This window comes from Triticum aestivum, chromosome 1A (assembly GCF_018294505.1).
Source record: "Triticum aestivum cultivar Chinese Spring chromosome 1A, IWGSC CS RefSeq v2.1, whole genome shotgun sequence".
NCBI classification, from domain to species: Eukaryota; Viridiplantae; Streptophyta; class Magnoliopsida; order Poales; family Poaceae; genus Triticum; species Triticum aestivum.
In genome coordinates, this window is record NC_057794.1 from 557,274,823 (window position 1) to 557,301,363 (window position 26,541).

The following is a 26,541-nucleotide window of genomic DNA, read 5'->3' on the forward strand; positions in this document are numbered from 1 at the left end:
AAGTAGTCTTTAGAAAGCATTTACTACGTGATCAAACTCATCTTACCTGCTCATCGGAGGAAATCGAGTGCCCCTGAACATCGGCATCTCAAGGGGCGGCAACTTGCAACTACGGCCACGCCGCACTGGAGAGACCCCCGAGGAAACATCCTCGTGCGTTCCATGGAACATCAAGATGCATTTGTATGAGTAGTTTATCTTGTGAGAGAAAAGGATGAATGAGGGGAGGCCTCTAGAGATAGAGATGGACACTACTACTACCAATGTGCTGGCCCGTGCGTTGCAATGGATCCGAAGTAGTAGAATAATACTTGTTCACGTGCTTGAAATATAAACACTCTAGTTTTGATATACATGTGTCAGCAGACATGACAGCTTGTCCATGGAAGTTGAACCACGGCGACCATCACGTTTCTTGTTTCTACCACTGCCACACCCACACGCGATTCCCACGACGCCGCTCCAGCCCACGGCACGACGTCCCCCGATGTCGACATGGATCCTCTGACGTGGCTATCACTGCCTTGCCCTGCCTTTCCTTCGCTGACAGGTGGGACCCACGCTTATGGGTCCCACATGTCAGCGACAGAATGGTAGGATTGTTTGCGTCAGGGGATCCTCATCCCCCCGACATGCCCCTCATCCCTCTCGGCCCCACCGCTCCTCTGCCTTTGTGTGCATGACATGCAGGCTAGCTGAACTGCGGCGACCATCAACTTTCTACCACAAACACACCCGATTGGACGCGGTTTGCCTGCTCCGTTGCTGTGCTCCGATCCGTACTCCCGCACCATCGAATTTTCATCCAGCGGCTGTGACACGTTTCGTCCCGGGCATCAATCCTCAGCTGGAGTACTGATGTACTCCCTCCGGTCCTTTTTACTCTGCACATTGGAATTTCCGAAAGTCAAACTTTGCTAAGTTTGACAAAATTTATATTAGAAATTATTAGCATCTATAATATCTAATAAATATAATATGAAAATATATTCCAAGATGAATCTAATGATATTGGTGTTGTTGTGTGAATGTTTATAATTTTTATATAAACTTGGTCAAAGTTGGATGAGATTGACTTCGGACAAACCTAATATGCAGAGTAAAAAGGACCGGAGGGAGTACTATAGGTAGTACCCGCCGGTGTGGCCATCTACGCCTCGTAACGCCTCGACGCCCAGCTGTGGCACCCTCGCCACAGCCACGCCACCACCGGTCGGTTCATCTTGAAAGAGTGAGTCGCGAACCACGCCACCACCATGAGAATGACATGTGGACCAGCCACATTTAAGGTCCGCATGTCATTAACTCATAGGCCGGGCACTAAAGCCACTGAAGTTTGGTCCCGTGGGCCCCGAGAGGGAAATGTAACTCCTGCGGCAGGCCTTGTGGTGCTCCCGCAGTATGAGCTCGTGCCAAAACTGGAATTTGCTTCTTACTACTACCAACTAGTACTAGTAAGGTACATGTGCATTGCACGCATGAGATTCTGGTGGTTTGTGCATTATGCTTCTACATGTGCAGCTTTCTGGATTCTAACATGTGGCAAAATCTGGTGGAATGTAAGGTTAGGAAAGTTTGATTAGCTTAGGTGAGTGTTTGGTTCAAGCCACACCTTAGGCAAGCCACACCAAGGGCCCACATGACATACACACAAAAAATGTGGCAAGATTCCCTTAGGCTTGCTAACTTGTTTCTCTCGTTTTGAAGAACTAATAACTTTGCCTAAGCTTAGTTGTGTCATGCACGTACCTACTAGTAGTTGTATAGTGGTAGTACTAGTAATATAGTATTAGGAGTACAAACTTGGTACTAGTAGGAGTAGTACTAGTACGGAATGCTCCTACTCTATCAACGAGCCCCGTCTGACACCAAATTTCTTGGCTTCCGTGCTACAGCTAGATCTTCCCCTCGTTTCTGTTTTCCAACCCGGCGGCGGGCGGGGTGTCGGTTTGCTCAACAGCGGTCCCACATGAAAGTGAAAATGCTAGGCAACACGCTTTCCCTAAGCTATATGTCATGCCGGACGGGCCGTGTTGTACTCCCGATTCCCGGGTGTGTGGGGGTGCGACGCGAACGCGGTAAGCCTTTTCCTTTTACCAGCAATGTGCCCATGCATTGCGACGGATCCAAAGTAGTAGAATAGTAGTATTTGTTCACAAACTTGAAAGAAATCACTATTGTTTTGATATACTCCTAATATATTACTCCCTCTATACCTAAATATTTGTCTTTTTGAGATTTCAAATGGACTATCACATACAGATTATATAGACATATTCTAGTGTTTCTAGCAAGATGCCCGCGCATTGCACGAAGTTGATGGAAAAGGTAAGCACAACTTATAAATTGACGGATGGTGTACTAGTTACAGTGATGCATATAATTAAGCAAAGGGATCGCACATGTTGGTATTGACTAGAACGAGAATGCAATAGCACAATAAGAATTAAGGCCACGATGATGCGATCGCAGTGGTGGTTACAGAAGGCAAGAAGAAAGATGGATCCACGAACGTACGACCTCCTCCTCCTCAACTTAGTGCGCCGGGCCACCGACCGGCGGCTAAGGAGCGGCGGCTTTTGTGACGATGTCGAGCTGCTTCTCAGCAAAGGCATCCAAGGCTTCCAGCCGGTTGAGGAAGGCCAACGTCATAGCGTCCTCACTGGCCTTGTAGATACCTATGTACACGATTTCCTCGTACATGTGGATGTGTAGGTCGACGAATTCTTGCAGGGCAAGGCGCCTCGCGGCGAGCGTGACCTCCAGGTGGACATTCTTCGTGGCGTCGGCGGGCAGTCGCAGGGCCACCAGTGCTTGAAAGAGGTTCCGGCCATGGAGGCCGATTAGGGTGGCAGGCAATGAGGAGCCCGGGCGCGGGAGCTGGAGGAGTACGGCGATGTCGTCCGCGAGCTTCTTGAGGACGGTGAACTTATTGCTGGTGCAACGATCATCTGGTCCAACTGAGAGTCGTCGTTGGCGTCGAAGGCGGACATCCACCAGCCGGTCTCCAACACCGTCTGGAGACGATCCTCGGCGCCATGCCGCATGCCGGCGTCATGGACCATCTGGCGCAGCCGCTGGCCGCTCACGAACATCGCAACCATGGGTCTGGAGTGAGCTCTTTTGCGCTTAGTGTAGGTGCTTAGGCAAATGCTTAGGTGCGTACGATGTGGTAGATGCATTGGAATGGAGGGGTGCCTCTATATGATGGCAATGAGGAAAAATTGCGTTGCATTCACATTGTGCAGCCTCTTTTCCCGGACCTCCTCCCATTACTTCCCTCATGCATTAATTGAAGGAGGATGCATTAGCCGTTCAACATATCGGGAACCGCTACTCCCTCCCTCGTCTGCATTAAAGCCGTATCGGGAACTGCATCGCCCGCTGTCAAATCGAATACTCCCTCCGTCTAGGTGAGTATTAAGTCATCTTACGAAAACCAAATAGTAAACACATAGGCGTGGTGCATTAACTCTCACGTTGTTTCTTATTTTTTGACATAAATAGAGGAATCAACCAAGCAGTGATGTGGGGCTTGTATGCTTTTAATGACTTAAGACTATCAAACATGACATGAAGTGGTCAGTTCGTTGCACAAGAACAAATACAACCCACGTCAGCACACATGCATCTTTATATAGCATCACATCCAATGGCTAGAAAAGATGAATGAGACCAAATTATATCTCATCTAGATGAGTTCTAGCAAAACTGTATTAATAATACTTAGTACTCCTGCGCCATGTATCATATATTAGTATCATGTAGTACTTTATTTATTTATGAGGTATCCAGATGGCACTGCACCGCCAAGAAAAGAGGGTAACATCAAAATTATGGACTACTTTTTTGAGTATGTTGGTAAGGTCCGGTCATAGTCACTTGTTGAAATCTCTAAAAAGACAAATACTCCCTCCGTCCGGAAATACTTTTCATCAAAATGGATAAAAGGAAATGTATCTAGACGTATTTTAGTTTTAGATACATCTCTTTTTATCCATTTTGATCACAAGTATTTTCGGACGGCGGGAGTAGAAAATAGAGTTGGTGATGATGGTGTGTGTGCCATCTTGCAATATAGGCCGTCGGATTTATATCTAACGGATAGGAAAGAAATTATGGAAATTTTGCAAAAAATATACCCACATGTCTCTCCACGTTCGCAAATAAGGCCTTCCCTCGTTCAACCTTTTCTCTCACAAGATAAACTACTCATACAAATGCATCTTGATGTTCCGTGCAACGCACGGGCAGCTAGCTAATTTCTTTTAAAGTAGTTGCTGCGATAATTGGGTTGAAGTGATATATTTTATATCTTCCCCGAATGAGTTCAGATTCACTAGTAGTAACAAAGAAAAGGTTGCCTTGTTAATTAACAGAAAACAGGGTGAAAACTATCACATGAGGCCGGCAAAAACAAGGCACATTGGGTTCAACATCATCGTCACTACAGCTGTGCGCGCGCGAGAAGTCTACATATCAAGGGGGCTACCGAGCGAGGCACCGAGACACAATGTTTGAGAGAGAAACCAATTGACAGATTATGATCAGATCGAGTTGTCACCCTTCTGTTGTCATTGTTGGGGGAGAGAAAGACGTATCGAGAGTGTGCGCGGTAGGCACAGAGGCACAACTAGCGTGTGTGTGTGTGTGTGTGTCTGAAAGAGGATTAGATAGATTATTATAAAGATCGATGTGCCACCCTACTCCTTCGGTGCCGGGTAGTGTGTGTGTGTGTTTGAGAGAGAAGCCAGACGATAGATTAGTATCAATATCGAGGTGTCACCCTACTCCTTTGGTGTTGGGAAGTGTGGCGGGGGGGGGGGGCAGTGACACTCACATATCTCTACTCTTATAAAAAAACAGAGTTGGTGATGATGGTGTTCCCGCCATCCTGCAATATAGGCCATCCAATTTATATCCGACGGACAGGAAGGAAACTATGGCAATTTTGCAAAAAGATACCCACACCTCTCTCCGCATTTGCAAATAAGGCATTCCCTCGTTCATCATTTTCTCCCACAAGATAAACTTCTCATACAAATGCATCTTGATGTTCCGTGCAACGCATGGGCATCTTGCTAGTAGGGAGAAGGAGTTTGTGTGACACATAGTTAGCTATATTAAGGGATAGGTAGATAGCATATGTGTGAGAGACTATTATACTTTGAGACATTAGTGGCTGTGGGTGGGCAGAATTAAAGGGGTGGGCGTGTTAGACATAGAGAGCGTGTGTGTTTCTGTGTGAGAGACTTGTATGACGGGGTAGAAAGACGAATTTAACCCTGACGGAGGGAGAGAAATACACGAAGTGCGCATGTGTGATTCCGATGCCCACAGGGAAATGAGATATGTATGTGTGTGAGAGAGATTGCACAATTCATTCACGTATCACTATCTAACGATCGTGGACGTGCATCGCTTGAACATAAGCCAATATCTACTTCGTATCATGGCCAAAGGTACAATATCGATTCAATGCTATAAAGATTGGACACTTGCATATCACATTTTTTCTATTTAAATAAACCTTTTCAGTTGTGCATGCCAAAGTTACAGTGATGTTTCTTCAAACAACCAATGTAGCTATCATGTACATGCACCATTGTTACTCTTGCATTCAAATTCATTAGTCTTGGATGATTTAAATTTCTATTTGAAGTAATATATATGAATTCAACGGGTACGCAATTTATGAAATGGAGGCTATGTAATCATATGAGGTAACACTTTTAAGTAGCTGACTACAATATCCATTTCTTTTTGTGCGCCTCTACACTAACACGTCAATGCATTATGTTTAAACTAAATAACCAATGGCACTAAATTATCTATTTACACAAGAAATACATAGGCTGAGCGTTTGATCCCTTTTTTTTGAACGCTCCACTACACTCGTACGATTGGCCGCGCCCGTGTGAACGTCCAAGTTATCGGTGCATCATCCCGAGTTATTATCTTTTTTTCTGGGGTGGACTTCACACCAGTTATTAACTGTTGACGCGTGCCCCGTGTACACAGTCTAGCATGACCTTCCCACTAGCACGGTCCAAAATTAGTTGAAACTGGATACGAACGATCCCGCGGGTGGCAAAATCTCCTGCCTTCTTCTATAATTTCCGCCACCTTAGTCTTTAGCATGCGAAATCGCCCTTTTGTCCTTGGTGCACGGAGACCAACAGTTACAATACCACCCTCATCTACATGATAGGTCGGGGCTGCTTTGGTAACTTCCGGTTCCCCCACTACACGGCACCCCCATTTCCTCTCCCCCTCCCGCAAAAACGACTAACTCCACAACACCAGAGCATCTTACATCACGTCGTTCGTACTTCATCGCCCTTTCTCCCCTCCCCTCTCGAAACCCTAGACTGCTCATCCACCAACGTACCATAGCCCATTCACTGCCATCGGCGTCCACCTCGCCGGCTCTGCTTCTTCGAACGCATCTACCCCTCCCACCTCCCCTAGAAACTAGTAGACTGCTCATCCACCACTGTACCACAGCCCATTCAGTGTCGGCCTTGTCCACGGCGCCGGATCTGCTTTGCTGGTACTCTCGTCAACCGTCGCGCATCTGCAGCGGCTCATTCATACTCCCCACCGGAGATGCTTCGTCCACACCCCCCGGAGCCGCCCCACCGACGCCCCCGTCGATGGCCTCTGATCCTCTTCGCCGACACCTTCCTCAACCCTACCGGAGCCGCTTCGCCGACAACTTCCTCAACCCTACCGGAGCCGCTTCGCCGACACCATCGTCAACCCTACCAGAGTAGCTTCGCCTATACCATTCTCAACCCTACCGGGGCCGCTTTGCCAACTCACAAGTCCACGGCCTCAGATCCGCTTCCTCGCACCCTCATCCAACCTACCAGAGCAGCTTCTGACGCCCCGTCCACGGCCGCAAATCCGCATCGTCGACACCACCCTTAACCCAACCACCGGAGCAGCTTCTGATGCCCCGTCCATAGCCGCAGATCCGCATCGTCGACACCATCCTTAACCCAACCACCGGAGCAGCTTCTGACGCCCCATCCACGACCGCAGATCCGCGTCGTCGAAACCATCCTTAACCCAACCACCAGAGCAGCTTCACCTACTCCCTCGTCCAAGGCCACAGATCCGCTTCTCCCACACCGTAGTCCACCCTACCGGAGCCTCTCCACAAACAGCCTACTCGACGGTTCTAGATCTCCTTACCATACCCGACAGCCAGCGCAGCGTCATCACCCTCGACATTTCTAACCTGATTCCCACCGTCTGGAGAGATGCCAAGCACCCGCCACGGCCTAGGTACTTCTCACCTTTGAACCCGTCCAGCATCACCTGTTATGCAGCTGGCAAAAACTACAAGGACGATGTTTCTTCTGGATCTAACAGCTTGGCCAACCAAGATCCTGGACTGAGGCATTGCTATGATCTTGTAAGCGCGTCTCTCTCTCTTGTATTGTTCTGTGCCTGCCAGTGTGCTTTGCTAAGATTTTCGACCAGTAATCCCTATATGCAGACAATGATATCTACTACTGGCTACTAAATTAGATATGTAGATGTCATACATGATACTACCTCGTACCTCCGTTCCTAAATATAAGTCTTTCTAGAGATTCCACTATAGGCTACATACGGAGCAAAATGAGTGAATCTACACTCGAAAATGCATCTATATACATCTGTATGTGGTCCATACTGGAATCTCTACAAAGACATATATTAAGGAACAGGGGCAGTACATTACACAAAATCGTAGGTGGCATGTAGGAATTCCAGTGCACTACATTAGGCTCCCTTAGAGTGCCTGCTAGTCCAGCATACAGAGTCATGGCTAGTTTATGGTACGCACACAATCGTTAATTGGTGGTTTAAATATGCGCAAGGGATATGCAATGTTGTATCATGTAGAGATGTCTGAAATTAGCCGTGTCAACTTGCAGATAGGGTTACACAATGAAAAAGTACAAAATGTATGTGGCAATTTCATGGAACATCACAAAAAAAGGAGAGACAGCGGTGAGCCTATACAGTGTGCTATGGTACGTCACTCCTCCATTGCAATCATCGTGACATGTTATTTGTATGCCAGTTCTATTAGCCAAGTTTCTTAGGGACAGTTATTACGAGTTATCCTAAGAAAATAAGCACCTGTGAATATAAGCTCCATGTAATAAGACAACCAGTTCTTTTCATTACGTTTTCAGCTTATCTTTGGTATGATCAGTGGAAAGTCTAGATTGCATTATATTTTTTTCATTTTGCTGCCCATATGGAAATTAATTTGACTTGCAAACATCACAAGTTGAACCTAGTGTAGTAATTAATATGGTAGGAAAAAAGACCATCACTATTTGCTCAAAATGCAAATACAAAGATACCATCTACTTGGCACAATCTACTTTGGTCAATGTTTTCCAAAGAGATCCCATTGCCTAATTTAAACGAATAACGCATGACCCACATTTAAATGAAGAACAATTATTTATCGAAATTCGATGGTCCAAGTGGCTGGTTATTATCGTATAGCAGCAGCACCTGAAAGCATCATATAGCAGCAGCAGCTCATAGCAACTCATCATACAGCAGCAGTCTGCAATTCATCATATACCAGCAGCAACTCATAGCAATTCATCATATAGCAGCAGCAGGAGCAGCTCATAACAATTCATCATATAGCAGCAGTAGGAGCAGCTCATAGCAATTCATCATATAGCAGCAGGAGGAGCAGCTTGTAGCAACTCATCATATAGCAGCTGCAGCAGCTCATAGCAATTCATCATATAGCAGCAGCAGGAGCAGCTCATAGCAATTCATCATATAGCAGCAGCAGGAGCAGCTTGTAGCAACTCATCATATAGCAGCTGCAGCAGCCGCTCATAGAAACTCATCATACAGCAGCAACAACTCATAGCAATTCATCATATAGCAGTAGCAGGAGCAGCTCATAGCAATGCATCATATAGCAGCAGCAGAAGCAGCTCATAGCAATTCATCGTATGGTGGATCAGAATGAAAATTTGGCAAAAAATCAGAGGAGATCCTCACCTTGTTGGATGAGCTCATCCTTCAACAGCACCTCAAGGCCATGGCCTGGGAGGAGGGGAGGGGGAATAAGGTGCCTTCTACCGCAGTGTGGCATCAGCCGTAGTTGTGCAGCGCCCCCCGGAGTAGTGCGTTGGACGAACCACACTGGAGCAGCTACTAGAGACCATGAGAATGAGGGGCGGCGCCAGAGGGAGGAGCAGCCAGGGAGATTTGCCCCTACCCGCCGGCCATGTAGCCTAGCTAGACATAGCATCGTCGAGGACCAGGCCAGATGGGACCAGTGGCGACGGCTCGCTGGAGGAACCCTAGTGCTGCAGGCAGGGGATCGAGGTAGTGGGAAAGGGGAGAGGAGATGCAAGCGGGCAGGGCAATGAATGCTTGCGTGTTTTTTTTACTTGAGGGTCAGGTGTGACACGGGCGTCAGCAGTTGCATTTTGAGTGTAATATAGGCAGACAACAGAGTCATTTCACTATTCCCCTTCCCTTCAATTTTTAGTGAGGTTCTACCCGAAACACCCCCCTCCAAAGCGAAATTAGTTAAGCCTAAGCCCATAACTCAAAAATGACTTCTTTACATCTTTTATGGCTTATTTTGACAATATGGCCTGAAAAGGCGGAATCGAACTGGCCCTTAACCTGCAATTCAATTGTGCATGCAATGATGAATCACTCCTGCCTGCTATCTGTACATTTAGGCATCATCATACATGGCATAACCTAATACATGTGCATTCCATTGTAGAATCTGGAATATGCAATGTTTATGTTAGTTCATATGTTGCACATGATGTTTAAATGCCCCTTAAATCTGGTTAGTCAAGTGATGGTCTTTAAGCCTCCTTCTTTGCTTCTTTTCTTGATATGTAAGATTTGCTCACACATCTGTTCAATTGCTTGTTTGCATCAGCCAGCCATACTAGGACTGTTTATTTGGTTTACTTGCTGTTCTTGACCTAACACTCTAACAGAGCTTGTCAACGATTTAAACACTAAGGGCTGCTGTAGTGGGGCCTTGTCTAACTCATAGGTGACATAAAGGTTTGGCTGTACACTACAGTAGGCTCTCCAAGAGTACCTGGAGATCCAGTTCGAAGGTATGCCTAGTTTTTACATAGTGCAGATATAGTAAATGCTTATTTCATTGTGTGCAAGTGCAAGAGATGCGGCATATTTCATTATGTGGTGTTGTTTTGTTATAATCTCATTCTTTTGTGTTCACAGACTGGAAAGTATGCATATTTATCTTCCAAGGAGACGAGTAACTAGTTTGTGTCACCTTGCAGAGGGGGTGCGATGAAGATAAGATTGAGGATTTCCAAGTACAAGATGTTAGGAAGGAGCCTTGCAAGAGAAGTAGGAGCTGCGCTGAGCCTCTTCAACCTGCTAAGATAAGTCACTGTATGCAACTCAACAGTTCAATTCCTTGTTTGTTTCAGGCATAGTTAATTTTCTCTTTTCAATTGCTTTATTTGTCCTCAGTTAATGAGATGCCCAAATAATCATGCCTGATGTTCGGTACTTGTATCACTATTAGTTGACATAATTAAAGGCCTTACCATTTAATTACTCTGCCGAAGTGTGCCTGAAGCTTTGAAGTCTATTAACCAACTATTATTGCATGAGGCTCACAATCTAGTTTATACTACGCTAATGATTGCATAATTTTTCCTGCTGTAATATGTTTGTATGAAACCCTCTGCTGTTCATTATGCTCCCTAAGACTTTAATTGAGGCACAGAATGGCCAACTGCTTGCTTACTTATACGCAACATGTTGCCTAAATTTGTAACTTGTCTGTGTTTTCAATTGGGCCCCAACATCATGCTCCTCCGGTGAGCTAAGAGGGATTTCTGTATGCAGGTTGCACAGACTATCTTTTCTATAATTTTTAAAATATCACCTGCTTATGCTTCATGACGTGTAACAATTTTTTTAAGTGATGTGTAACATTATTGTTAGTCCTGTTTTGCCACGAATTACTTGTTGCAGGTATGGATGTATCTAGATGTATTTTAGTTCTAGATACATCCATTTCTGTGACGAGTAATTTGGAACGGAGGGAGTACAAAATAGTGTCTTGTTCGCTTCATTGTTGTAATTATATTTTTGCCCTAGTCATGTGTACTTACAGAAACATTTCAGGATGAAGTGACATCAACACAAAGATCTGCGAGCTGTGCGGCATGACCGTTACCGAATGATTATGGATTGGAATTGAAATGTGTTGATGTTCTCGAGCGTCAACTAGAGGTGGCAAGACAACATGTACATGATTGTCAATGTATAATCAACAAGTTGAGACTGGACATGCAGGTATTAGATGCAGGAGTCAAAAAAATGAAACAAGACACTGAGGTAACCATGAAGGAATTGGAGATTTTGCAGACTAAAATTTTGCTATCTGAATCCGGCCAATCCTATTTTTTTAAGAGATTATAGTTCAAATGGAGTTAAGTTGATGCGCGTCCATGATGTATGAGCTGTATTTGCCCAGTGTATGTAATTTGCTATTTGTGTATGCTTTATTATCAGCTGTGCCGAACCATAATGCCCCGTGGGTATAATCGGCTATAATTTCTTTATTGTATAGTGTAGGATTATTCTACATTTCTATGCCTTCATCTCTTTGTTGTATAGTATATGCTTTTTAGAGGTGATAGTATTGAGTAGGATAATTCTTTGAGTATGCTATATCGTTCAAATGGGGGCCAACTCGCCCGACCATGGCCCTTCACGGGCCGTGGGATCCATGGGCCTTCTACGTCTCGTAGGATCCATGGGCCTTCTACGTCTCGTAGGATCCATGGGCCGCCGACTCATTTATGAGTCTTGTACAGGCCTTTAATGGGCCGTAGACGGGCCTTTAATGGAAATCGTATGTTTTATGGGCTGACCTTAACGGGCCATTAATAGGCCGTATTTGGTGATGCTAGGAAAATGGCCCAACAGACTAACGGTCCATAAACGAGCCGACTGTAACGACGGGCTGAATTTGGCCCACAAGCAGAAAATGACAGTAACAGGCCGTAAGTAACCGAATGTTGCAAATGAGCCCAAGAATAAATGGGCCCTCGGAAGGCCGAAAGTTAACTTGGGCTGGAAACGGCCCAACGGAATAACGGTCCGTTAATGGGTATAAAGTGATACACTGTTTATTACGGGCCAGTTTCACCATGGGCCGTTAATGAGTGTAAAGTAATACACTGCTCATTACGAGCCAGTTTCAGCACGGGCCGCTAATGGGCCAAGAGTTACAAAGGGCCTCATATGGGCCGAAAGACGTCATGGGCTATACATGGGCCAGAAGTGAAAACGGGCTGGAATCACATTGGATGGCCCAGATGACGCTACTGGGCCTAATTCGGATAGGGCATAACGGGTCTTGGGTTAGCGGGCTGTAAATGGGCTATATGCGAACAGCCCGTTAACAGGCTTTCCATGGGCCGGCCCGCCAGTTTTTGACCAAGTCAAACGGGCCGGCCTTTTCACACGAATGGGCCACTGTTGGGCCGTGCCATGTGTCGACGTATCATAGGCGCCTTCTGAGCGGATGACTTCTGTCCCAACGATGAGCCGACACGTGTTTCCTCTAGCCAATGATGATTTTACACGTGGAAAATCCCCATTGGTCGGGGCTGTTAACGGGTTATCGGATCCAAAACCCGACCTGATAGCTTAACGACGTTCCGTTACGGTGGATGCCACGTGTCGGTCACCCTTGATGAAAGCACTTCTGTGACGCGCGATTTATCGTCATGGAAGTGGACACTTCCGTGATGATAATTTTGATAATGTCATGGAACACTTCTACGACAGCACAGGTATGACTATCTTGATTCTGTCATAAATTTGTCATGGATGTACATGCATGACAAAAAACGCGACCTACTGTGACAAACACGTATCATCATGGAAGTGTATTTTTTTTTGTAGTGATAGTAGTGGCGCACCATATGTATGGTGCGTCATTAGTGTCCATATTATCTATAGCCCTTTTCCTAGTAGTGTTTGGCATGCTTTCTTTGGAATGTCCGGTTCTCACAATGACATCAACATGCTTCAACGATCTCCGGTGTTCGGGAGGCTTTGCAATGGGGAATCACCACCGTGCAACTAGACCGTTAACGGCCGGGACTACAACATGGGGTACTATCTTGCCGATGATATCTATACTCAATGGACGACGTTTGTGAAGACCATAGCCGAGCCGTGTGGCAATAAACAGAGCCACTTTGCAACAATGCAGGAAGCAGCTAGGAAGGACGTGGAGAGGGCATTTGGTGTGCTTCAGGCGTTGGAGAATTGTGTGGAGCGCTGCAATGATATGGGAATCAGAAAGTTTGTGACAACTGATGACATGTTGTGTTATTCTGCACAATATGATTGTCGAGGATGAGGACGATGGTGTAGCCCAAACCCATGATTTCGAAGCACTCGGAGAACAAGTTGAAATCCCAAAAGATCAAGATATGGCTCAGCTTATGAACTTTCTGCGAATGCATCAGAATCTTCAAAATCAGCAGATGCACACGCAGCTACTCCATGATCTTGTGGAGCACATGTGGATCCACAATGGCAACCAAGGAGGCAATGCTTGGGTTTGGCACTTCAAATAAATTTTATGTAAACACTATGTATGCTTGATACCAACATTTGTTATTTATGTGCGACATTGTGTTGCATGATCGACGTGCATGTATTTGCTTGAATTTGAGAGTCCAGATTTGAGATATGTGGATGCACGGAAGGAAATATGAGGGCCCGTCCGGATGCGCCCGCGGACGTGCCCGGACGCGTCCGCGGGCGTTTGAGGGGATTTGCCAAGTCCGACTGTAGATGCTCTAAATGTGTGGTTTGAAGTTTGTAATGACGTCAAGAGGATGCCCTACCTTCCTATGCTTTCCGAATGTGGAGAGACTGCACATTGTGGTATTTGTCTCCAATTCATGTTCTTCTTACATTTGTGTGCAGTTCTCGCATGTTATTGCTGGTAGATAGTGCTTCAGAATTTAGATTGGTTGCATAGATTACTCGAAGTCAGTTATATTGCTGAGATAATTAACTATGGTCTTTTTGGTTCTTCCGCTGTAAGAAGAGGCTGACAAGGGGTTATAAGATCAACTGTAAGAAGCAGCGATGAATGATAATGAGCTGTAACCGCTGTTTTTTTTTTTCATTTTCTAACCAAAGCAAAGGTGGATGAGGAGGCAGCGCATGCGATCACGGATGAAAACACTGCCAACATCGGCAGCTCCACATCGTTTCCGCCAAAACATTACCTTGAGTGACGACGTCCATGACCAGAAGGTGGATGAAGAGTAGAACATGGGAGACAAAACCATCCACATCCGGCAAAGAGTCGGAGGTGGGACACTTGCCCACATCCAACAAAGAGCAGGCTAGACTAGTTTTTATTTTCGCCATGAGAAAAAAAATCCAAGTATTAATGGAAAATGCCATGTCCCTTGCACAGGGTTGGATTGCCGGCTCTCATATCCAGATCCACGGATGAGTCTGGACCCGCCTACGGATGTCTAGTGTGTCCGATTTGAGGTACGCCGTTGGAGATGCTTTAAGTGCACATTTTACTTAAAAGAGGCCAACGATAAACGAAACAAAAGCATTCCGTTTCTAATGTCTCGGTACAGGTACGTGTGATCAGATTAAGAAAAGTATGCATATTACATCCATTTTGCAGAATCTTCCAAAGGTAGTGGTAAGCGTCCTATGGAATCAACAGATATCTGCAGCTCCATTGTCGTTGACCAAAGGTGCCTGAAAACTCCTGAAAAATCAAAGAATGTCGTCAGCGAAATGATGCAATAATAAGACTTTAAGGCCTTGGTTACACTAAGGAAAAGACGGTTACCGCGCGTTACCATTCACCGTTTTTTGTTACAGTTCCCCCTCAACCGCCTCTTCAATGGCCTATCAGACTCGGCTTGTGAGCAATTATCTTCTGAATCATATGATAGCAAATCATTAGCTCGTGCAAGAAAAAACAATTTAAAAACAGGGGTTACAAAAACTATCATTCTTGCAGATTCATGGCTTCTTTTTTGCCTACAGAGCATGCATACCTTCACAGCTCCTGGCATTGGAAGGCCTTTTCCCCTCTTTGTAAGTTGATGGCAGGATTAACCTTGCATTCTGGTCACACAACAGGATTAACTATTTACTCTTAATCTCCCACAAAGAAAGACATATTTACTTTTGATGACTTGACTTACAAAATGGATGAAGTTTACTACGTACTAATTAATGACTCAAGACTTTCACAAAGAATGAAGCTTTGGATTTGTTGTTACCTTAACATCTTCATCTTGACGGAGTCTTTGAACCTTCAGCTGGGCTACCTTTGTGTCACCAGATCTCTTCGCAGCAACCGTGATCACCCCAACTTCCATCTGTTGCTGTGCAATCTCACATTTCCCATTGAAAGGCGGCATGTGGCAAAACCTGAAAGTTCACCGCATCAACACCTCAGACCTGTCAAAAAGGTACACGTGTGCTGTATAAACTTTGCTACAGCAAGATGATTGTATCAATTCAAGTTCCTGTTCTGAAGTGTTATAGTTTCATGATACAAAGTTATTTAAGTTATTTGAAGTTAAAATGAAAAGATAACTGGATTTAACAATGAAAAGATATTTAAGTTATTTGAAGTTAAAATGCTACAGGATTCATTTCTTTTATGAAATTGATCTTGGTCACGATTTGAAAAGTTGCAGGAACTTAAAACCCTGGCCACCATAGCAAAAATGTCGTAGCGATGATATGCTAATTGCAAGCTGGTAACTTTAATAGTCTGTCAACATACAAACCATTCAGTGGGCAGAGAGTCTTTATCGAAGCCCACTCTCAGCACTCTCCATTTACGACAGCTGTTGCACTGAACCCAGTCAGCAACAGCCTCGATGTGCTCACAGTCTTCTCTCTAGATGAAGAAAGTTAACTACAGTGAATAATCCTTTAGAATAATACGGAACAATGCATAATGTAAAATGATAACTTATTACTTCTGTAAGATAAACATTTAGCTCCTGAGAGGATGGAAATGCAACCCCCATCCCTGCCGACACTAAATCTCTGATGGCATGATTACATACATGTAAGTAGATGTTTTTTCTAAAGAACTGATAGATTTGTATGCATGTATTCCATGCAGAAAAAGGGACGTGCATATCACATCTATATTTGTATGTCAATTTTACCATATTTACAGAAGACCTGGTAGGTTTTGAATGGATAGTAACACAAATTGTTATTGATTGTCTCTATCATGATGGCATGAATGGGTAACTCACGCTGTCCACCGTGTTACCATCCCACCTCATCATGACTAATACTTTCATTAGAATATTCAAATGAATGCATGACAACAGAGTATTGTTTTTTCTCAGTAAAGGCATGATCAAGAGCTGTCTGCTAACAATCTATGGCATACAGAGTTATCACCCAGCATTGTCGTTCTTGTCCTTTTACAATGCAAAAGAGATCTGATAATGCATTTCAGGACAATATATGTAAGATATTTTCCAATATAAATTAAATCATGCATCCATACCAATTCAAGCTTGTCAAAATTTGTATCCCAGTATTCATCTGCTTTTCTTCCGAGCCACTCCTCCAGTTTGACATACATTTCACAATCTTGAAACCCTTGCTTGCTGTTAAGAACCCAAGTACTACCATCTTCATTATCCTGCAAAATACATCAAGAAGTTAATGCCAGGGATACAAGGGTAAACAAACAGGAAAAGAGAAGAGCAAAGAACTTGAAAAACAAATCATACAATGATGTCGGTAATATCTGCAACTCCTATCATTCCACGCCCAACGTCAGGACTGTGCTGTTGACCACCAACTCGTTTGTAAGACTGGGAAGAGAACACAAAATCAAAGTTACAACAAATACAAAATGCATGACAAATAGTGCAAACAACTTGCTGAAACAACGCAAGCATCTATTGTGTGCTGTGTACAACACTAAGGCGTTGTTTGGATAGAAGATATATATAGAATCTCCCCGCAAAAAAAAAAGATATATATAGAATCCGTACTCTATAAACCAGGAAAACGGTTCAACCGAACAAAACCTCGTTTGGCTACTATAACAAATCCATGTTTATAGGAAACTTGGAACTGTACAACCCAAGATTTCGGGCTTATAGAAAAACGAGCTTATAGGCGTTTTTCCACAAACGCGGTTGCTATATGCGTGATCGCAACAACTTTTTCCCGCTCGCTCGCTTCGCAACAACTTTTCTGGCGCCAGTTCTGCGTTTTGCTGCTCGCCCTCGCGCCTTTTTCATTGCTTATATACAGGCCCCATCGCTAATAAAACTGGCTGGCCGTCAATTCCATTCACATGCGCTGGCTGGGAGACGCTGGCACTGGTTCTCAGCGGCTTCTTCATCAGGCGGTTCTCATCATCTTCCCATCTTCAATCAAGTTGCACGACCCTGGTAAGATCAATCATCCTGTCAATATAAGTTGTAGTCGATGTACATATTTCATGATATTGTCCATTGATCAATCATCCAGATCAACAAATTAGTCCATATAAGTTGTAGATGTACAAATTTCATGGTATTGTTCATCGATCAATCATCTTGATCAACAAATTGGTCCATATGAGTTGTAGATGTACAGAGTTCATGGTAATGTTCATCGATCAATCATCCTGATCAACAAATTCGTACGTATAAGTTGTAGATCTACAAATTCATGGTATTGTTCATCGATTCATTTTTTCGTAATGAAGCTCATTTTGCAGAAAGAAAAAAACTCCGGTAATCTGAGATAGCCAATTCGTAGATGAAACTAGAACCACCAACTTGGCAATTTGTCCCCTCCTCTCTCTAATTGGAAACACACCTCTGTTTGATTATAAAAGAAACCCACTACACTAGTTACTTGCTGCTGTACATGGAAACCAGGTAAACGCCAGATATGAAAAAAGAGTAAATGGCACGCTAACTCTAATTATATATTTATATGGTATTAATAGGCAGTAGGCCAATCTGAACTGTGCGATATAAGTATGTATGTTTGTGCTGTAGTCTAAATTGTATACACATGTATCATAGTCTAGTATGTAGGCCAATCGTGTACTCCTGGATATAAGGGGCCCTCAAATTTAAATTGAACATGCACATGCAGCTTTACCTCTATAAAAACAAATGGTAAGCCAACAGTAGATCACTGAAATACAAGCCATCAGTTCCTTTGTCGACCTGCATTGTGAAAAGAACATAGGAATACACGTAGAAATCAAACAATTAGTAGTAAGTGTTGTCATAGGTAAAACATTAAAGATTAGCTCAGTCCTAGACCCCCATTTGTCTACTGCAATCAGAAGAATACACGCCAAGAGATGATTTGAATGCAGTTGAAATATTATTATCATGTTCATTTCTTCCACTTAACAGTGTTCTTCTCAACCAAATAACTCACTTTGCAATATGGCTTGTTGTAAGTACAACTTTAAATTGGAGGTTTTGAAATGTCAAGAGAAATTATGTTTGTCAATCACATACTCATTTAAATTTTTATTTTCTTGTAGATAAATATGGATGATCAGAAGGACCAAAAAAATAGGAAAGAAAACCCAGATAAAAAGAGGCATGTATGGAAATCTTCGGAGGACAAAATACTTCTCACTATAATGAAAGATCAAACTTTACACGGAGGGAAAGAAGGAACAGGTTACACAAAGAAAGCATGGCGTGATATCTTAAAACAATTCAATGATTCAAGAGTAGACAAACTTGAATTACAACAATTGAAAAATCGCCATAAGTACTACTGGAGTTGCTATGCTGCCATGGATAGACTTCTTAAACTGACTGGATTTGGTTGGGACGACGATGACAAAATGATAAAAGCTTCAGAAGAAACTTGGGAGGAACTAATTGAGGTAAGTTTGTGCGAGTAGGATTCATATAAAATTGGTATATTATATTTATTAATAAAAAAATTAACAACTTGCAGAAGGATAAGTCACTCCAAGAATATCGAGAAAAGGTGTGGCCTAGTTGGGAAGATCTTCAACAAATATGTGCTAGTTCAACGGCATCTGGAGTTGGTGCTGTATCTAGCAAAGGGAAAGATGGTTCATGCACAACTAAATCATCTCAAATTGATCTCAATAAGGATGTTGAAGTACATGAAATCGAGTCTGATGAAAACAATGGCTCCCCTGGTGTGTTCACTAAGAAGTCGACAGCCATTGAGCCAGAAAAAAGGAAATTCCCTGGAAGTGGATCAAAAGAAACTACAAGAGGACAAAAACGTACAGCTGATGATGCCATAACAGCAATTGATCGTCTTGCAGATGCATCACTCAGCATTGCTGAAGCAAAGAAAAAAACAGCAGAACAAAATGACACTTACTCGGTTAAATCATGCATGTCAGTACTAAATAGTATGGGTAGCCTCGATGCCAGCACAAAACTGAAAGCAGTAAAAGCATTTACAGATGGTGACAAACGCACCATTTTCATTGAGATGTATGAAGAAACTCGAAAGCTTTGGATTCTTGATCCTTAGTTATTTTGTAATACACCATTATTTGATTTCAGTAATTGTCATTTTATGTATTTAGAGAACAATTTCCATTGCTTTTTCTGTCAGTTTGTGTTGCAACAATCAACTGTACTTTCAGTTTGAGAAAGTTCATTTCCAACTATTTTATATATCTTATAAAATATTATTCTGAGATGATACAATCAATAGTGTACACTGTGCAGGGAACCATGAACAGTTTGTATGTGCCAGATGATGAATTTTCTGATTCCGAGCAAGTTCTTATTAATAACATTTCTGCAGTGTCCGTGTTTCGTGATGTGTTGTTCACAAGGTTATTCAAAACACCTCGTAACACCTCCATATTAACTGGTGCCCAGAAAACAAAAGAGTTGCTAGAGGGACATCCAGTTAGATTTTACGAACAAATTCGTCTTGAGAAGCACATATTCTACTTGCTGCGAGATGCTTTGTGTGAGAGAGGCTTACTGAAGGATACAAAGCGAATGACAGTGGACGAACAACTACTCATGTTTCTACATACCATTGGTCACAATGTTAGGAACCATGTCATCTAAGATAGATATCAGCATTCTGGTGAACCAATCAGCCGACACTTCAACATTGTTTTAGATGCCATAAATGGGTTGCGTGATGTTTGCATAACAGATCCAAGGAATGAAATCCCAGCGAAAATATTGGGTGATGCAAGGTTCTACCCATATTTCAAGGTATTTTCCTATCGCAAACACATGTTACTTTTAAATATGATTAAATACTATGTCATGGAAACTTAAACTTCATTGTTTGACTAACAAAAATCCCAACAGAACTGCCTAGGAGCAATTGATGGGACACACATTGAGGCAAAAATCAGGCTAGATAAGCAAACTCCTTATAGAAATAGGCATGGTTACCCCTCTCAAAATGTAATGGCAGCAGTGTCATTTGACATGACATTCTCATATGTCGCTGCTGGATGGGAAGGTTCTGCATCAGATCAAGCAGTTCTAAGATGGGCTGTTACTAGTGGGGGTTTTGTTGTTCCTGAAGGTAAAAGTTCAAATATATGAACTATATATTGATTAATCTTATTACATAAAGATTCTGACCGTGCTATCAAACCTTACGTGCAGGTAAATTTTATCTTGTTGATTCTGGATATGCAAATACTCCAAAATTTATTGCCCCGTACCGTGGAGATCGTTATCATATTGCTTCTTTTCGTGGAAGTAATCGACGATATACTAGTGAGAAAGATATGTTCAATCATCTGCACGCACAACTACGAAATGTTGTTGAGCGAACTTTTGGTGTTCTAAAAGCTCGCTTTCCAATTTTAAGTAGGAAAGGAGGAATTCCTTATCCATATAAAACACAAGTCAAAATTGTTATGGCTTGTTGTATTATCCACAACTTCATCCGGAAGGTTAATCATCATGATGAGTTGTTCGAGCTTTATGAGCATGGGGAAGCACAACAACATGTTGACCATGGTGATCAGCAAGTTAGAGGGCAAGCAAGAGAAGATGAACGAGCTGCTGGTGAGAGAGTTCGTGCAGGCATTGCTCGACAGTTGTGGAGTAATCATCAACAGCGTTCCGCTCAACAACCAGAAGATGATTGAGCATTACAATATTATTTTTTAAATTTTATTTATAGATTCATTACAATAATAATTGTTACAATTTTTCATCAATTTATAGGTTCCAAAACTTCCCGTTCTGTATTATAAGATGATAGTAATGCTAAATTATTTTATGTACAACTGTGTGCAATAAATTTGTCATTCGATAAGAAAAATGGCTCCCAGCTCAAATAATTCGACCTTGAAATGCAAACAAAGAAGAAATGTTTACCTGCTCCGCCGAATCATAGTCCTCACGCTTGACCTCCAGCCCCGACATGGCCGCTATCAGGGTGGGCGGCGTCGAGCACTCTTTTGAGATCTAAACTTCCATGTACGGACGCTGCTGGACGGCCAGCATCAAGGGGCGGCGTACATCTGGGATGAGCTCGAGAAGAACCTCTCCCCGAGCAAAGCCTGTGCAGGGCCGATGAGGGAGGTCGCCCAGGGGCGGCGGACCTACGGGATGAGCTCGAGGAGCAGATCTCGCCGAGCAGAGCCTGTACCGGGACGACCAGAGTCGGCCTAGGCGACCAGGGAAAGCCTCCGCGCGCGGAGTCGTCGAGGCCGTCCCAACGGGAGGAGGGCGCCGGTGTCTGGCGGTGAGGACGAACGACGGAAGAGGAATCACAGGCTGGAGCGGCTGGAGTCGAAGCTTTTGGGAAGTCGTCATCAATGGCCAAAATTGGGGAAAGTAAGAGAGAGAAGGCAAGGGGAGGAGAAGTGAATCGGTATCCTCCTACCCAAACAAGGAAATGTACAAGCCAGTTTTATCTTTTCCAAACCCAAACGTGTTTCTGTATAAATTAGTTATCCAAAAATTCATTAGCAAAACCGATTTTGCTAAAATCCGGCTACAAACTCGTTGACCATGTATCCGGCCCTATCCAAACAACGCCTAAAGCTCAATCCACTTCCTGGTAATGGTTGCTAGTCATTACATTCAACGTAGTTTTCAATGCCCGGAAAGATGGGGCTAAGATTCGTTCTCCATCTCTATCGTAGCAAGTAATGAAGAAAATATATGTGCTATGTAATTGAACAGAAGTGTAGCAGTTTATAGATGTGTCATATCTCTACCCTAACATTAGCTTTAAATGTGAGCATGCGATGACTTATTAATTCTAATATGGAACAGGTCAGGGTGGAACAATGCATGTAATAGTCAACTACGTGTGATTTAATACAACAATGGTTAAACCCACCTCTATTAGACGGCCATGCCAAAACAAGAACATCCCACAGTTAACTCTATCATATTCTTCAACACTCATCCCCAGCGTCAGCCAAATGGTCCTTCCCTTTATTTCACCGGACATAACAGACGTCTTATCAAGGGTTTTCTCCAAATGACGGGTTATGACCTAAAACATGAAACATGAATTTAACATGCTACAACATAAGTGAAATATGACATATGAGTATTACAGCATACCAGAGAACCTTGGACAGTGATCTTCATCTGAGGATTCAGGAACATAACTTCTAGATAAGCCTTAAGCGAATAATCCAATGGCACCTTGTAGAATATGAAAAATGAATTAGTGCTAGATATTGGAAAAATAATATAGTGAAATTAATAACAACCGTCACTAATGCTTTAGCAAAACATGGCTAACTACACACTGACATATTGTGTCCTAAATGTACAAAGGGAATGCCACCGAAATCCCATCCAGTTCCTAAATCTACCAATTTTTCTATTCCACTTAGGGTGTGCACAAGCATAAGAGCCCACTCATCCCTCCAGTTGTATAGAAACCATTAGAACAATGCAACACCCCTTCTGGCTTCAATTATGAATCTGCAGGTCATTTATCGCCTCAAAAAATTACAAAAATAATGTTGATGATAAGTTACATACATCTTTACTTGTCTGTCTTGGACGTGATCTGACTCTTTTTGAACGGATTAATATGTCTCCGTTACCATGACCAGCAGGATTTTCATCAGTCCTCTCGGGGTTCCATTCCAAGGCGTAATCTTCACCCCATCTGTCTAAATTCCATATATAAACCTGTGTACCAGTACCGTCTTCACCAAATAACCCCACTTTTTCTCCAATGAAGTACTCATTAAACCGAGAAAATTCCTTGATTGCATCGAGGTTATGCTCTGCAGCAGCTTTAGAATGGACATCCAAATCAACTTCCATGTATTGTCCTTCTTTGCAATATGTCACCACAGGGATCTCAATATTCTGCAGCAAATAATACTGTTATTGCCTTAACATACCCATAGACAATTAATGAAGGCAGTATGTAGAAACATGCTTACATCTTTCTTGTCATTGAAGGACTGGGAAAGAAAGGACACTGATCTGGAAGTTGAAGTTTGGGTAAGCACTAGTGCATCTTTCCCAAGTTTCATAGCCCCGCTCTACAAAATATGTAGCACAACTGTTTATTGCTTGGGCAGTTTAACATTAGAAATTCCTAGTTACACAAGACAGAAATGATTGAAGGTAAAGCAGCGACTTTGGAACATGGCATTGGCAGTGCATAGAAAACATAGGAAGAGCACTAATAGACAACCGGTGGAATTCTTGTGCTGTCCTCATTTACCCAACACCATTACAGAATTAAATAGTGAATTACAGACTGACATAAATAAACATACTTTTATCACACTCAGGCCAGTTTCAGTAACATATTTCAAATGAATCAGAGCAGTACAGCATCTAATTGATGTAAAATATTGAAATACTTAGAGGTCATTGATAACATGGATCGCAACAATGACCAGGAACCCAGAAAAGCATAAGAATAAGACCATTTGACAAGATTTTAACACGGATCTTTACCTTAAATCCAATTCCAAACCTCCCAATCTGATCCTGGCAGTATTCATTAGGTTTGTCGTGACCAAATGAGACCATTCTCATCATTTCCTCGTAAGTCATTCCATGGCCATCATCAGATACACATAAGACAGGAACTTTTCCTTTTGCTTTCTTTGAAAACATAGATTGGATGGAAATATCCAATCTTCCATTAATAAGGAAATAAAAGAAGAACAAATCAGTGGTGCAATCAAATAACAAATAGCTCCAAATAATCTTCAGGGTGTGTCTTAAGATATTAAATATCCTCCAAACTAACTAAGCTTACACAATTGGGAATAAAGTAGCCCTCACGAAGTCAAACTGGCCCCGAAAAATGATTTACAAATTAAAAGTACAAAAAATCTGATACAACACCTTGAAGGCATGGATTTACCTGGATGCACCAGCATCTCTGGAGTTATCTATGAGCTCTGCTACTGCTCCAAAGATCCAGCCAGCATGTGTTTGACCAAGTGTTCGGAGATAGCTAGGGTTTGTTTTAATAAAATTTCTTGTATGTGTAGATGTTCTCTTGTTCACTGCTGGATCTAAAATTCTAGGACCATCTTCAACAGAATTGAACTGCGAGGATTCTGTGATATATGGATTTTGGTGTTTATGTGAAAAATTCATCTCCTTTATACGTGGTATGTTATCACAAGTCTCCTCACTTGTGTTGGATCTCCCTGTTGGCACAGCAGATAAGTGAAGAACAGTCAATAAGCCAACAAAATAAAGCCAAGATCTGACAGCAGGCATAGCCTATGATGATGCACATCCAACTGAAAAAAGTAAAAAGAAAAAATAAGCAAATCCGACTCTTAGGATACAACGTGCTGTCACCAAAATGCATATACTGCTAGTGTAGAGATATCTTAGTCAATGAGCTTCTCACTATGAAACAAGGGAAGAATACAGTACGACGCTGAGCTAATAACAAATAATTTCAGCGGAGAAATGGCTTGCAAAAAAAGAAAAACTCTCACCATATATCCCAGCCATATTTTTGCAGGCACCCATGTTCTTTCAATTCAGTCTCATACAAGACCATTGCAGAGAAAGAATCTCCAGGATAAAAAATGTGGAAGGTGACAGACCCGTGTTTAGCAAAGCCGGCCTACAAAAAAGATAAGAGGAAAACAAGGGACCTCACATTACAGACAGCAAAATGGAGCTGCCAGAATGTGGTATAACAAAATAGAACATACTTCTTAGGCAACAGAAACAATGCCGAGAGTTAATTTTAGTTAATTGCAAGCTAAGTCTGACAAAATACTATCCCTCTCCCTCACCCCATAAATTTATACTTCTTAGTCTAGATGTCTCTGTTACATCAAACCATGTCCGACACCAACATCCTAAGTATTAAATCTCATAGGACAATAACTAGGTGATTGCCCAATACTCGGAATGTGTTTCCTTAGAAGGGTAATTTAAAAAAAGAATATACAGTGCAGATAATATTTACCTTCCCATTGTCGCGAAGGTAACTCATAAAATTTTCCCATTCATTTGTCTGATGATAATCTTCCGGATCAGGGACCAGTGAAAATTTCAGGAATTTTTTCTGCTTGTACTCCCTAACTGGCACGAACTTAGTAATTGACCAAACAGAGGGACTGTACAAGGAAAGTATAAATTACTCCAGTGTTCTGACTTCATAAATACCAGTCCAAAAATCAAACATGTATGCACATAAATGCACAGATAGCATATAAATGCATAAATAGCACGCACAGAATGCTCCCATCAATTTTTTTTAACAAAAACTAGTTGAAGGCCCATGGCAACTTATATACAAGAACATTGATCAAAACATCATTGTGTTTCAACAACCTGAGTGTACCATGCGGCTTATGATGGTGTTGTGGACAAATACCATGTTAAAGTTGCTTCCTCGATAACCCTCTCATGCCACTTGAGTTTCTTTCTTTGTATTGCCATGTTATTTATCTAACTAAAACTTCAGCACAAAAAATAATAACTAAAACTTAATTTCCTTTGATTGAATTCATACGAAGATATCAACTATAGTAGTAGGCCTAGTCCAAAAAGACAAACAAGGGTTAGCATGACGATAATTGTCTCAGTTACATATGTCTTTTTGTAATGTTCGTGCATTCAGAACAAAGAGTTTGAACAGTTGGAATGGAATGAATGTTGGTTCAATTTCACAAGCTATTTCCTCAGATCTTGTGCTTGATAGGATTGAATAAGTGTTATGAAACAGAGGAGTAGATTCATTTTCAAGTGGATTGGGCAAGTGTCATTGTATTAAACATGATTGCAACAAGATTTATGTATAACACAGTCCAAAGCCCAACCAAGAACAGTATACACTAGATTCAGTGATGGGAGATAGTATGCTACACAAAACAAGAAGAATTATGTACACACAAACAGTCTTGGATCAAGCTAGTATATGTGGTAGTCACTCGCCAAAACCATCAGTTAAAAAAGTTAAAGCGAACATACATTCTGACAGCACTGGGAACAGTCACGGCCTGCCTTTTGGTCCGCCTCC

The 26,541-nt window shown here is 42.5% G+C and overlaps 1 pseudogene; it reads right to left on the reverse strand.

The window, feature by feature from the left end:
• Positions 1–14,542: 14,542 nt before the first annotated feature.
• On the reverse strand, positions 14,543–24,427 carry LOC123049488 (MORC family CW-type zinc finger protein 3-like; annotated as a pseudogene).
• Positions 24,428–26,541: the final 2,114 nt, after the last annotated feature.